This window comes from Eleutherodactylus coqui, chromosome 12 (assembly GCF_035609145.1).
Source record: "Eleutherodactylus coqui strain aEleCoq1 chromosome 12, aEleCoq1.hap1, whole genome shotgun sequence".
NCBI classification, from domain to species: Eukaryota; Metazoa; Chordata; class Amphibia; order Anura; family Eleutherodactylidae; genus Eleutherodactylus; species Eleutherodactylus coqui.
In genome coordinates, this window is record NC_089848.1 from 62,361,906 (window position 1) to 62,378,095 (window position 16,190).

Sequence of the window (16,190 nt, forward strand, 5' to 3'; positions counted from 1 at the left end):
GGTTCTAATAGACGCGTGGTTTTGTGCGCACAACTGTACGCACATGCACACGCTGGTCTGAAAGCAACCTCAAAATGACTAATATATTAGCAAATTGTTCAAATGAATGAAATTGAGCGATAATCGTGCAGTGTACGGCCCAATGTCCATGGATGGATTTGAATTGCGACACCCACGCGGACGATTCGCAGTTCAAGACGTTTATAGGCAAACATGGGCGTCCGCAGCTACATTAAAGCATGCGGATTTGATTTGTGGACCTTTTGGATGCGGAAATCCAATCGCAGCATTCTTCATTTCGGTGCAGTTCCAGCACGGATGGCTTCCGTTGAAGTCAATGGTAGCTGTCCGATCCATAGACTTTGCGGACGGTCCACAGATTCCGCGGGAAAGTAGGAGTTTTAAAAATGAAAAACTCTACTGCTCATGTGCGGCGGCGCTGGTTGGCTTTTCCACACACATCCGTAGTGAAGAACTGGACAGGTACGCAGGTCCTCGCCTGCAGGCTGGGTCGGGTTCCGTTGTGGGCTCCACATGCGAAATCCAACTCGCCTGGTGACATGAGGCCTAAATGCACAAAAATCGCTCACATTTCGTTCACAGGTTGTTAAACTGACTTTTCAGTTAGCCTAAAAACCATCACGGGTTTGTCGTTCTGTGTAAGCGCTCCCCGCTCATAGCTTCACATAGAACATAACATTCAAATGAAAGACACATTAACATGGATTGAGATTTTAAAGGAAATCGGGTGCCGCCGGGGGGGGGGGGGGGGGGGGAGCTGCGGGGGAGAGCGGGGGAGAGCGGGGGAGTTGCTCACTCCCGCAACTCTCCGCCGGCACCTGAATCTTTTGAGACGAGTGGGCAGGTAATCGCAAAAGGCAATACTCGCTCGAGTAATTTGCCTTAGCGAGTATGCTCGCTCATCTCTAGTTCTCTGTAAGGGTGGCTTCACACAAGCGTGTCCGTGTGTGTTCATACACGTGTGTATGAAGGTCTGAAGTGGCTGCTGCCAGAGGCTCCATTGAAGACAATGCGTGCATTCCCTATGGTGCACGCATGTCCTATGTTTGCAGGCACGCACCTGTAAAGCAAGGACATGTGAACACACCATAGGGAATGTACGCTATGGTTTAATAGAAGCGTGTTTTTGTGCACGCGTATCCACACACAATAACACGTTCGTGTGAAGCCACCCTTAGTCTGGGCAGGCATAGCTCGCCATTCCTTGTGTAAGGCCGCCTGCAGACGAGCGAGTCGGATCCGGCGGCGAGAATTCTCGCCGCGGGACCCGACCCGAGCGCCTGCAGAGACGAGCGCGTACTCTCCCACGCCTGGCGGCCCCGGCTCTTTCCTATGCAGACATGCCGCGGTTTGTTTGCCGCGCGAGATTTCGCGCGGCCAAACCGCGGCCGTCTGCATAGGAGTGCGTATTGTAATGCACTCCTATGCAGGCTTTCAGTGGCGGAAATCCCGCGGGAAATACCGCCGGGGGATTTCCGCCCGTGTGCAGGCAGCCTAAGGCTGTGAAAAGAGATTATTGTGAGGATGGGCGTGGGTGGCGGTGTTGTACCCGTCGCTCCAGTTCATCCCCCACGTGCTTGATCGGATGAATGGTTATTACAAAATGAGCAGCTTTTTATCTTACCCGTGCCCTTCCCAGCATACCGCTCGGCAAACTCAGGATTTGCATATTTGCTGATTTTCTGAAGCGTCCAAATACTTTTATTTCATTTTCTTGGTGGGGAGATGGAAAAAATGGCCAGAAATTCCACCACTGTTTTTGGGTTTTGTTTTTACAGTGTTCATCATTCGGTAAAATTAGCATAACTTTCTTATCTGGATCAGCACGATTACTGTGATACCAAGTTTATACATTTTTTATTTTTTATTACTTTGACACAATAGAAACACGTTTTTAAGGAAAAACAATTGAATCTGCATCGTTGTATTCTAAGACCAATACTATTTGTAGTTTTCGGGCAATGGAGCTTATTATTTATGGGAAGTTGTAGTTTTTATTGGTACCGTTTTGAGGTATATATGACTTTTTGTATTTCTTTTTATTATGTTTTTTGGGAGTAAACAAAAGAAAAAAATAGCAATTCCAACATTCCTTTTTTAAAATTATTTTTACAGTGTTCACCACGTGAGATTAATAATAAAATATTTTCAGCATCTGGGTCATTATGAATGTGGGTATTATCTATTACGTGTTTTTCTTTTTTTTGCAATTTATCCATTTAAAGGCTCTGTCAGATGAGCGTTTTTTTACGCACGCCTATGTTGGTTTCCTATGATGTGTTCACATGTCCGTTTTTTACAGGTGCAAAAACAAAACATCTGTGCGCTGGGAAGGTCCGTGCTGCGCATAGAGAATCCCCGCGGGGAGTCCCCTCATCACTGAACGCTGTGAGGGAACTCCCCATGGGGACGAAAGAATCCCCTGCCACAGCTATAACAGCTGTGGCAAAGGAACACAGTGTTCTCCCATTGCTTTTAATGGGGCCAGCACTGCTTCTGCCGGCCCCGCTGGTAGCAATGGGATGCAGGCAACCCCCGCAGTGATTTTCGGGGAAAAGGCTTTAACTATAAACCCTTCCCTGAAAATCATCCCTAGCTGTAGTAAAAAAAAATAAAAATGAACTCGCCTAGAAGCGCTATGCGGCTCTTCTCTTTATCCCTGCCAGTCTTCATCTGTCTCCTGGTGGCTGGGGATTGAAAAATCCCTGCCTCCAGAAAGTGCTGCCTGGGATTGGTCACTGCACTCAGCCAATCAGAGACAGTGCTCAGCCATTCATTGAATTGAAGTTGTGTGTTGGGGATTTGTATCCTGTCCATGGTCTGTACACATGAGCAGGTCTTGCAGCTCCTTACATTACAGGGATAAGTTCCTTTTTGTGTGTCAGAGGGCAATGCACTCCTGATTATACAGTTACTCAAATTTGGAGGTTGCCTGTAGCACATACGGTGAAGGTCTGAAAATATGGTTGTCACATGGTCATCCTTGTGTAGGGTATGATGGAGTTTCTTTCTGGTTTTCTTTAGTACCTCTAGCTGTGAATTGTAGGTTACTACTAGAGGTACACGATTGTTTCCTTCCTTCCCTGTGTATCAGAGTAGATCCGGTTGTATCTGATGGCCTGGCTGTAGACGATGGACTTTGTAATGTATTTGGGGTAGAAGCTGTCCCATCTGAGGTATGTGGGCCGATCAATAGGTTGTCGGTATAGCGATATCTGTATTGAGTTGTTTGAAATTTTTATGGCGGTGTCCAAAAAAATTGATTTCTATATCTGAATAGTTCAAGGTCAGGTCTATGGTGGTGTAAATCTTTCATGGAATTTTAGTAGTTCTTCAGATTTGGTCCAGATGATTACGAAGTCCCTAATTTGGTGGATGTAGACCAATGGTTCGATAGAGCGGGAGGCCAGGAAGTTACTCTCCGGTTTTGCCATGAAAAGTGTTTGCTGGTACAGAATTACACTGAACATTTACTATTGGAAGGTCTGCAGCCAGGATAGACGCCATGGGCATGTATCCTAAGTAATAAGTGCTGCAACTACATGGAAGCCATATGCAGATATCACAAATGTATGGTCTATAGAGAAATATCATATTCATACAGCATCTGATTTTTATATCTGTAATTCCACCACAGAATTCCGCAGCGTGAAATTACCTGTGCCATGTCCTATTTGCCGCAGACATACACGTGGTCGGCTTCCATTGTAGTGGTAGTTGCCCGTCATGCTATACGTCCACTGTAGCACAGCGGAAGTAAAGCGTGAATACGTGCCCCGCCCACTGCCAGTGCATCATGTGAGACTGCCGGCGCTTCATGCGCTGTACTTCGCTGGCGTGTCATGCAGGACTGCGCGCAGTGGATTCGGAGGAAAGTATGGGGTCTTTGGGGGCGCTGTGATGGACTCCTCTGCAGTATTCCACTTGCTGAGCCCGTCACGGCCGCGTGCATAAGGTCTTAGGACCACATTTATGGATTCTGTATGGGAGCTTACAATGTTAATGGTGACGCCAAAAATGCATGTTTTAAAAATTATAAATCAGAATATTTACAAAAACAAACATAAATTATACGTATGACCTTGAGGTTTGAGGAAACCGCCATAATATGATCCACATTTTTGTCATCATGACGGTTATATCAGCCCTTAAAAGCTAGTTTTGGATGCAATGGTGTAACCCCATTTTTCAAATCTTATGTCACTTTATGTAGGAATAACTTTTTCAATGTTTTAAAATAACTTTTTAACTCCTTCAAGTGATTCGGAAATTGTTTAATTGGGACACATTGTAGAAATGATATGTTAACATGATTCTGTGCGTCATTACAATGTCAGCAATACCAAATTTATAGTTTTTTTTAAGATTTTCTACTTAATATACACAATAAAAACAGGTAATGAAAGAAAAAAAAAAAGTTAGTATTTCGACAAAGTTTAAGAACCAAAACTTTTTTATTCTTTCGGAGTTTCACAGTTCAGGTTATATAAAGTGAAAATAATAATAGTTTGGGTCATTATAGGCATCTTGATAGCAATTTTGTCATTTTTTTGTTTTGTTTTACCTTTGTCCCCAATAATCAAACAATTGATGGGAGGGGGAAAAAACTTTTTTGAACTTAAAATGTTTATATTTTTCAAAAACACATAAAAAAAAATTGTAATTACTCTTTGTACGCCCTTCACAGTTTAGACAAAAAATATGAGTAAAATCATTAAACTTTAATAGATATATTTAAAATCGGTTAGCACAAATAGGGCACTACACAAAAAATCCTCTATATCTCAAGAGGTATACAGGTCTCACTCGAACGGAGACTATCACCACTTATTGAATTATTATTTTATATACCAAAGGTCCCTCATATGGGTACAATCCTGGTAGAGTGGTGAAACAACAAAACGCAGGAACTAGTAGATGGAAAGAAAATAAATTCCTTTCTTAGTTTAATTTCCACTTCCCTATGTCTTCCTTTTTAGACGTATTCGTATAATATTTTATCGGGGTTGATTGGATATCATCATCACCCCGATATTTTCATTGATGCATGTTTTGGAAAGACACGGTGTGGAAATATACTTGTCTCTCCCTTATTTTGAAAATGTAAGGTTACCTAGGTGACAGTGTCTTAGACACGGATAGTGTATGATGTTTGAACAATTTCCAATTGTCTCAACAACGTCACCTTGTATGTTCGTATAATAGTACTCGTAATATAGGAGAGAAAGGTACCAAGCACCCTCTTTCAGAGGTTATTCGTAAGGCGACCACTATATATTTTCTGATCGACAATTCAAAATCAGATGTCAATTAGTAGTACTGTGCATGTTCTGGGTCTCATGCATACTTTCAATCCCAATCTCGACGCGTTTCCCCGTTCATAGAACGGATCATCAGGAGAACTCATTAGTTAGTACCATCTATGTATCATCATAACTGTTCCAGCGTTTTGGAGAACAGTGATATATATAATGTGTCTCTCTCCTTTTATTTATAAGAGCAGATAGACTCACTAGCATGTGTCGTCAGTATATTGTTTTAACTGTTTTGACCAATAAACTCTTAATATATGAACAGTATAATCGCTTGTCAGGGTATTCTTGGTGAGTCAAAGGAGCGTATTAACCAGTGCACTGTACTAAAGGTTTGTACATTGTGCACGTAATGTTCTTTTCACTCTCTTTGTTTTTGCTCACAGATAACTAAGATACCCAGTATTCTAGTTGTTCATATATTATGCGATAATAAGCATACTGCTCTTTTTCACAGAGTTATTTTGCACTCAGTTAGCAGTGTTAGTAGAACTCTATGATAGATGCAATTATTGTATCATAGAGGGAATATGACGTGTATCTTTTTGTCACATCCCTACTTGGTCAACCGCATTAATCTAATTGTGAGACTGCAAAGTGTATGCAGAAATCAAATTATACTAGAAGGCAAGCAATGTCAAAAACTGACATAGTTAGGCTAGCGTTCCAGACAAAGGTGCAATTTTGCTAGAGATTATTTGGTCTTTTTCTGCTATGTTATAGGAGTATCCATATGTTTTGGATCAGAGAGGTAGCGCCTCTGGCCTTGGTGGTAGGTCAGGGCTACCTACCACCAAGGCCAGAGGCGCTACCTCTCTGATCCAAAACATATGGATACTCCTATAACATAGCAGAAAAAGACCAAATAATCTCTAGCAAAATTGCACCTTTGTCTGGAACGCTAGCCTAACTATGTCAGTTTTTGACATTGCTTGCCTTCTAGTATAATTTGATTTCTGCATACACTTTGCAGTCTCACAATTAGATTAATGCGGTTGACCAAGTAGGGATGTGACAAAAAGATACACGTCATATTCCCTCTATGATACAATAATTGCATCTATCATAGAGTTCTACTAACACTGCTAACTGAGTGCAAAATAACTCTGTGAAAAAGAGCAGTATGCTTATTATCGCATAATATATGAACAACTAGAATACTGGGTATCTTAGTTATCTGTGAGCAAAAACAAAGAGAGTGAAAAGAACATTACGTGCACAATGTACAAACCTTTAGTACAGTGCACTGGTTAATACGCTCCTTTGACTCACCAAGAATACCCTGACAAGCGATTATACTGTTCATATATTAAGAGTTTATTGGTCAAAACAGTTAAAACAATATACTGACGACACATGCTAGTGAGTCTATCTGCTCTTATAAATAAAAGGAGAGAGACACATTATATATATCACTGTTCTCCAAAACGCTGGAACAGTTATGATGATACATAGATGGTACTAACTAATGAGTTCTCCTGATGATCCGTTCTATGAACGGGGAAACGCGTCGAGATTGGGATTGAAAGTATGCATGAGACCCAGAACATGCACAGTACTACTAATTGACATCTGATTTTGAATTGTCGATCAGAAAATATATAGTGGTCGCCTTACGAATAACCTCTGAAAGAGGGTGCTTGGTACCTTTCTCTCCTATATTACGAGTACTATTATACGAACATACAAGGTGACGTTGTTGAGACAATTGGAAATTGTTCAAACATCATACACTATCCGTGTCTAAGACACTGTCACCTAGGTAACCTTACATTTTCAAAATAAGGGAGAGACAAGTATATTTCCACACCGTGTCTTTCCAAAACATGCATCAATGAAAATATCGGGGTGATGATGATATCCAATCAACCCCGATAAAATATTATACGAATACGTCTAAAAAGGAAGACATAGGGAAGTGGAAATTAAACTAAGAAAGGAATTTATTTTCTTTCCATCTACTAGTTCCTGCGTTTTGTTGTTTCACCACTCTACCAGGATTGTACCCATATGAGGGACCTTTGGTATATAAAATAATAATTCAATAAGTGGTGATAGTCTCCGTTCGAGTGAGACCTGTATACCTCTTGAGATATAGAGGATTTTTTGTGTAGTGCCCTATTTGTGCTAACCGATTTTAAATATATCTATTAAAGTTTAATGATTTTACTCATATTTTTTGTCTAAACTGTGAAGGGCGTCCTAGTTCAATATTAGACAATTCTGCCTCTGTGATTTAATTACTCTTTGTAGTTTCAGAAAGGAAGTTGAACTTCTGCTTTTAAAACACTGCACTACTTCAGTAGGAAGGACAATATATGATGACATACAGTATGCCACATTACAGGATACTCCTACTGATTGAGCTACCTGTGCGTAAAGCCTTGAATCTCCGCCCAGGCTTTCGCTTAGACATTGAAATGTTTCAATGGAGAAACAGCGCAGCTCAGTGGCGGAAACAAAATGTTACATCCTTTTGTTAAGCAGCAACAACTGGAAAATCTTCTATAAGGTTACGCTCATGGTGGGGGTCGACTTCCTGTCTGCACATTACATCGGACATTCTTACTGCATATATAGCATATATAATAAAACTAAATTATCTGAACAATATTATCGTTACACAATGTGATATTTTAATATACTGATATATATATTTACACACTATATATATATATATATATATATATATATATATATATAGTATGTGCGTATGTATGTGTGTGTTTATATATACATGTGTGCGTGTATGTGTATATGTGTGTATATATATATATATATATATATATACAGGAAAACCTCTAGTTCCATTGGAAATTTGTCCGAAAGCAACCGGCTAAACTTAAAACCAATGAAACTAGAGGTAATTATTTCCATAGGAATCAATGTGAATCCAATTAACTTGTTCTAGACATTCCAAAAAACACACCAAATCACATTTTTGTGCAGCATGTAGCGCTGCTTTTTGAGTGCAGCGCTAAATGCTGTACAACGCTCCTGTTCATTTCAATGGGGCTGTTCACACAAGCATTTTCGGCCCTGCGTCGCCCATTGAAATTAATGGCAGTGCTTTCAGCACTGCCAAAAAGTCACACAACTTAGTACCCGCATTTTTGGCAGTGCTAAACGCCCTAGCTGCACGGCCAGAGAGGAGAAAAAAAATCTATATACTCACATTGCAGGTGCCATTGGTGTCCCGGGGGCCACTCACCGATGCTCCGTGTAGGTTGTAGAGCAACTTGCTAGTAACGGGGGATTGACTCCTCCGCCTCCAGCAAGAGATTTCTTTGATTGACTGAGTCGGCTGAGTGACAGCCCGCCCAGCCAATCACAGCCAGCGCTGGATGCTCCAATCACAGCCATTCATCCCTGAAGTCACATGGGCTGGCGTCTGCTGGCGAAACCAGAAGCAAGCGATGAAAGAAGAGGCAAGATTCGGCACTGAAGAATCGGTAAAACTGGAAACCGGCGAAAGACGAAGGCAACGAAAGTAGAGGTATGACTGTATATAAAATATGTGTGTGTATATGTATGTGTATATTAGCCTTTATATTAGCCTGTAGTGTCTGAGACCTTTTTTGTATGAATGGAAGGCACATTTCAGGTGTTATGTAAGCAGGTATGCTGATTTCAAAAATCAAGACGAAAAATTTCTCAGAAAACCGGAACACCTCCCTAAATCACCGGAAAAACCGGAAAAATTCACTGCCATGTTTCGATACAAAAAAAAGACTTTAACTATCCTTCTCCTGAATAGTATATGAGTACATTGAGTAGGCTAATGAGTATATGACTGTTGTAAAGATTGTAATGTTTTTTTGTACTGTACGTAGAGAAATATAAATAACAAATAATATGGTTATGATTCATGTATTTTGGTTTAAATTAATAATAAATAAGAAATAAATATGTTTTCTTTTATTTTGGGCATACAATAAGTAATAAACAACATAAAAAAATAAAATATGAAAATTATTGATACAAATGTGATTTTTCTTTTTTAAAGTGTAAATAGGGAGGTGTTCCGGTTTTCAGAGAATTTTTTCCATCTTGATTTTTGAAACCAGCATACTCGATTACTTAAAACCAAAAATGTACCTTCCATTCCGACCAAAAAGGTCTCCGACACTACAGGCTACTATATAGCGCTACTCCGGGTAGGCATTGAAGTGGCCATGGAAATCACGTAAGCACTACAGCTGATTAGTGAGGGTCCTGAGCCGTAGACCCAGCACCGCCAATCTGATATTGATTACCTATTCAAAGAACTGGTGATCAATATCCTAGCCCCAGAAAACTCCTTTAATTTGTTGTATTTCCTGTTGTAATGCAATTATAAATTTATAAATCGAGTAGCAATACAATTATACTACATGGCAAGCAAATTTGCATTAAAATGTAGGTTAAAGAGGTTTTCCAGAACTTAAAAAAAAGTCAAATAAAAATTTACCGTGCATGTGACCGCTCAGCCAATCACAGGCTTCAGTAGCCATAGAAGGATCACAGCTGAAGCCTGTGCATGAGCAGCGGACTCTGTGGCTCCAACACTGGAAGGAGAACTGCTGAAGTGGGTGAATATACACATATATTTATTTTTTTTAATTTAACCTATGAAATTTGTTCTATAAAGTCCTGGAAACCCCCTTTAACCATTTCCAATCCACTGTCTGACGTCTTAAGACATTATGATTTAAGGCTGTACAGCTCCGATGTTGGAAGACGTCCGTTGGGGTTCTCTTACTGTATATTGTCAGCCTCTCTGTTGTAGGAGCCTATCCAACGTGTCACCTCATGCAGTACTGGCTTTAGCCAGCATATAGCGCTGTTGTATAATGGCAGAAAAAGAGTACGCCCCCTAGGAAAACCAGGATACAAATTGGATTGGAAAGGGTTAATTTACACCTAATTGTGTTGTGATACCTTACTGTGGAATGGAATCAAGGGCCATAGGCTATGGGGTCATGTAAGAGTGCCCTCTCAAGCGACGGAATTTTATGTCAGCGACAAATCTGAATGTCTTACATGCAGAACTGCTGTGGATTTCACCCTTTACAGTCATTTCCGTGTTTGGCTCTATCCTAGCAGCTGGAGAAAGGTAAAACTGGAAGCGCCGGATCTGAACAGCACCGGGCGGAACCCTTTGACTATCATACATTCTGTCCGGCTGCCATTAGGCACTCCGGCAACTTCCTGGATGAAATAGTGCTGCACGCGGCCCATAGCCCACGCTGCCATCTTGAGACTGGCCAGCACGGTGCTGATTATGTCATATATAGCAACTATACCTTTAAACTGGCTGCGCAATACGCTGAGAATAGAACGCTTTTCCATATTTTGCGTGCATATTTCAGTCGTGCAAACAAAAATATGGGAAATATTCTATTTTTTTTGCGGATTTGTGCACCAAATGTCCCCATAGATATAAAAACAGACATCTCACATTTTTTCACTGCTAAATTGTGAGATTTTCACAGTGAAGCAGTCCCGTGGATAACCAGCGTTAGGCCGAATGCAGACGGACGAGGTCGAAATCCGACTGTGAGATTCTCGCAGCGGGATGCGACCCATGCCCCTGCAGTGACCCGCGGCTTACCTGTCCGGTGTCTTTGCTCTGGGCATGTGCTGGCTCATCCTGCAAATGAATACATTGACAGCTGGATGTTACCCTTCCACTTGTTAATCGGGCGTGTCACTGCACTGTCCAATCATAGCAGACAATGTCAGGCTGTGTAGGGTGACACCCTATTGCCAAGGGAAATGGAAATACCCAGTTGTCAATTTATTCATCCAGGAAGGACAACAGAACAACCCCATACTGTGTTCTAAGTGAAAAACTGTCATTAAAGCACTTCTCATAGAAAAATGGTTACTGAATGAGAAGCGATTGCTTGGAAGTTCTAAAAGGGCCAGACTTCTGATACTGAACCCTAAAAAAAAACCCCAAACCCCAAATAAAGTATACCTGCACCATCCGCAGTTCCCTAATATCCTCTCATTACATGAAGTGCTCATGCTCCAAGCAGCAATCATCATTCACAACTATTTCCTAATACATTGCTCTATGTGACACCTCTCCAGTAGCTCTTTATCTAATCTTTACGTTGACTCTACAATAGATTAATACGATTAATAAAGTAAAAATTAGGGATTTTTAAAAAATATTCCATTAAGCAAGAATACAAAATCCAAAAAGTGCAGAAAAGGGGTCTTGAGTTTCCGCCTTTGGCAGTACTCTGCAATGGCTTATTAAAATAATGATGCACATTTAGGCAGATGGGCTGCAGACAACGGCGATGTACTCGTATGCACCTTACGCTAGCATTGTCTCCGGAGAGCCGCTGCTATACTGTTGCTATGGTAACTCAGTATTGCTAATCACCTCCACTATCTGGTTTAATTTTCATAGCGTCTTTTTGCCGTTTTAATTGGCAGTCAGAGAGCTGCGCTTGTCAAATGAGATTCAGACGGTAAATTGTGGCTTGTCCCCTGGATGCTTTGCATTTTTACTTGCTGCTGATCTGGCTTTCATAAGGAAATGCATGAGCGTACGCCATAAATAAGCGCAGCGAGACCCTGTATGTGTCCAGAGTCACCATGCCTGCTCTATGGCACAATGCTGAGTGTTCCAGAAGATCACACATCCTACATGACAAGGGGTCACGTTCAGGAAGGATTAGCTGATACTTATGCAAAAGAGAACCGTACTAATAATAATAAATATAAAATGACAGAAAGAAGAGAATCCGTCCACCTAATTGTGCTTCGCCCAACACATTAATTTGACAGCTCAGGGCATGGGCACATTTGCTTACCAGTTATTGGCTTTAATTCTCCAAAAGTGAAAAAAAATACACTCATTGTAATAAAAACCAATCCCTCCCCTAGAAGGAGTTGTCGGAATTGAATAAACTTTCTCTGTGTGATTTTAACACTGATATAAGTAAGTGATTACAATATCAGAATGAAAGGGAGGCTCTAGTACCCTGTTGTACCACCTCTACTTTGGATACAAGATGTGATATGGGGGGGCATGGAGGCTCTAGTACCCTGTTGTACCACCTCTAGATTGTATAAAGGTTGTGATACGGGCAGGCATGGAGGCTCTAGTACCCTGTTGGACCGCCTCTAGCTTGGATACAAGATGTTATACAGGTGGGCATTGAGTCTGTAGTACCCTGTTGGGCTGCTTCTAGCTTGGATTCAAGATGTGATATTGGTGGGCATGAAGGCTCTAGTACCCTGTTATACATACCTCTAGCTTGGATACAAGAAGTGATATGGGGACCATGGAGGCTCAAGTACTCTGTTTGGCTGCTTCTAGTTTGGATACAAGATGTGATACAGGCAGACATGGAGGCTCTACTACCATGTTGTACCGCCTCTAGCTTGGATACAAGATGTGATACAGGCAGACATGGAGGCTCTACTACCATGTTGTACCGCCTCTAGCTTGGATAAAAGATGTGAAACAGACGGGCATGGAGGCTCTAGTACCCTGTTGTACTGCCTCTAGCTTGGACACATGATGTGATACAGGCAGGCATGGAGGTTCTTCTACCCTGTTGTACTGCCTCTAGCTTAGATACAAGATATGAAATGGATGGCATGGAGCCTCTAGTACCCTGTTGTACGCCTCTAGCTGGAATACAAGATGTGATACAGATGGCATTGAGGCTCTAGTATCCTGTTGTACCGCCTCTAGCTTGAATACAAGATGTGATATGGGTGGCGTGGAGGTTCTAGTATCCTGTTGTACCGCTTCTAGCTTGGATACAAGATGTGATACAGGTGGGCATGGAGGCTCTACTACCATGTTGTACCGCCTCTAGCTTGGATACAAGATGTGATACAGGCAGACATGGAGGCTCTACTACCATGTTGTACCGCCTCTAGCTTGGATAAAAGATGTGAAACAGACGGGCATGGAGGCTCTAGTACCCTGTTGTACTGCCTCTAGCTTGGACACATGATGTGATACAGGCAGGCATGGAGGTTCTTCTACCCTGTTGTACTGCCTCTAGCTTAGATACAAGATATGAAATGGATGGCATGGAGCCTCTAGTACCCTGTTGTATGCCTCTAGCTGGAATACAAGATGTGATACAGATGGCATTGAGGCTCTAGTATCCTGTTGTACCGCCTCTAGCTTGAATACAAGATGTGATATGGGTGGCGTGGAGGTTCTAGTATCCTGTTGTACCGCTTCTAGCTTGGATACAAGATGTGATACAGGTGGGCATGGAGGCTCTAATACCCTGTTGGGCCACCTTTAGCTTGGATACAAGATGTGATACAGGTGGGCATGGAAGTTCTAGTACCCTGTTGTACTACCTCTAGCTTGGAAACAAGATCTGATATGGGTGGGCATGGAGGGTGTCATACCCTGTTGTATCACCTCTAGCTTGAATGCAAGATGCCATATGGGCATGGAGGCATACAAATTCTGTATGGTAACCTGCGGCATATGAGCCTCTAGATTGTATAAACTCCTAGTTGGAGTCCCAGATGGTCCCATACATGTTCTATTGGCGATAAATCTGGTAAATGGGCCGCCACATAAGTGTGACAATGTTGTGGAAGCATTTCTGTGACACCCTTGTGTGTGCAGCCGAGCATCATCTTGCTGGGAAATGCCTCTTGAAAGCCGCCATGACAGGAACACATGTGGCTGCAGGATGTCCAGAACATATCGCTGAGCTGTCATCGTCCCTCATACCACTACTAAGGGTGACCAACTGTCATAAGCAATGGACCACCAGACCATCACACCAGTTTTGTGGGCAGTATGCCGCTCCACAGCAAAGCCAAGATTGAGACGCTCAGCCTGAGGTCTCCAGACACGAACATGGCCAACATCAGTGCCCAAACTAAACTAGGATTCATTGCTGAAGACAACCTGGTTCCACTCAGTAGGAGTCCAGTTTTGTCGTTCAAGAAATCACTGCAAACGGAGGTGCCGATGGGTCGGTGTCAAAACCAGTACAAGTAATAGATGCTGGGAGACGAAATTTCCTTCAACCAAGTACCTGGAAATGGTTCAGACAGACACAGGGGCCTATAATAATGGTGCTACCTGGCTCTGGATGGTGGACAATGAAACAGTTGGAGTTGCTCGTGCTTGTTGGACTATTTTATGATCCTCTCTACTGGTGGTCTGTTGAGGGCATCCTGAGCCCGGTCACCTTGTGTGCCCTCACACATCTACTGGTCTCAATGCCTCCTAACAGTCTGGTCAGAACGGCCCAGGTGACGGGGAATTCATGGATATAAGCATCCAGCTTTGCACATTTCAATAAACTCTGTTACCTGGGCAAAATTTCTTCTCTGTGCCGTAGAGGCGTCTAGTGGTCGATAAGCGCTATACAAGTGGGAAAAGAGGTCACTACATACAAGTAGCCTCTGATGGACAAGACTGTCCATCTAATCACCCCACAACTCTCATCATTTGCATATCTGCCTGAGATGTAACTGCAGGTCGAGTTTTGCAGCAAAAGGACAACTTCTTCTAGGGGGCGCAATCTTTTTTTTTTTTTTTTTTTTTATAAAGAGTGTATATAAGGCACATTGATTTACCCTGTGGATCCTGAGAACAGGTGGGCCTCAGTATGGAGAAATTAAAAAAGCCTAGGTAACATTGACATAAATGTGTTATATACAGGCTGGGCCACGGAGATGTACCCACGTGCCACACTCTTATGAAAATTGTCTAAAAGAAAATCTGTCTTTATTGTCCATTGCAACCAATCACAGGGCAGCTAAACAGCTAAGCTAAAATGAAAGCTGTGCTGTGATTGGTTGCTATGGGCAACAAATTTTTTTTTTTTTCATTAAGAGAGTCAAAAATGGCGCTAAAACTGCGATACGTAGAGAAATCTTTGCACACAATTGTTCCACCCCTGGCTCAACTACAGGATACTTGGACATCCTTACACTCCGGGAAAATATTACCTGAAAGACTAGTCAGGCCAGTTTCCATGACAACTTGCGGCATGCTGATATCATTGCTAAAAACATCGCTTACAGTTGTCAAGGGAATTGGATAATGAGTGATGTCATAGAGACATGGCGAAGGCTACGTTATATGCAACCTACTTGTCTCATGGCTATTTTAAAGGTTATTGCAAGTCATTCGGTAATGAATATTCTAAAACCTGAAATCGAGAGTGATTGATGGTTCCACTATTCTCTCAGTGACTAAAGTCCAGCGATGCATCACACAAACACAAGTCTGTGCCCAGGGGGCACTAAGTCACCCCAGCTACATACTAATAATAGTAGTCGTAATAATCTGTACTTGGCAATAAGGGCTATAAAGAAAGCTGCATGACCCAGTCACCCGGGCAATCTCGAAATGAAACCTCTAAAGTGCATTGTGAAGCATGTAGTCAGAGCTTGCTCAACATCTGATGGTGTGGTATGGTGTAAGCTGGTGAATCGGATAGACACACTTTATTGGATGCAGAAACTGGAACACAAGGGCACACTGAATCTTTAATATATCAGTTCCGGGGAGAGTTGGGCAAACAGTCACATGACTGACGTTGGCAACCTGGATTATCATGGATTTATGGTGGCCTTGTGTTGCTGGCTCTCCAGCTGGCACTTCGGACCTTGGCCTTTACTTGTGTTGTATCTGTCATAGGACTGGTACCTGAAGTCCAGCCCAGAGAGCACTACACACCACTACACCCTCACTCCCCGGACTCTATCCAGCAAGTATCCTGTGCATGTCTACTATTATGCCCAACTCTGAGGGAGGCAACGGGACCCTCGATGTGGGAGATACATAACCTGTGTCCCTTCACACCTTCCAAACAACTAAGCGTGCCCCTCCTTTCCCAACATGGCAAATGGGCT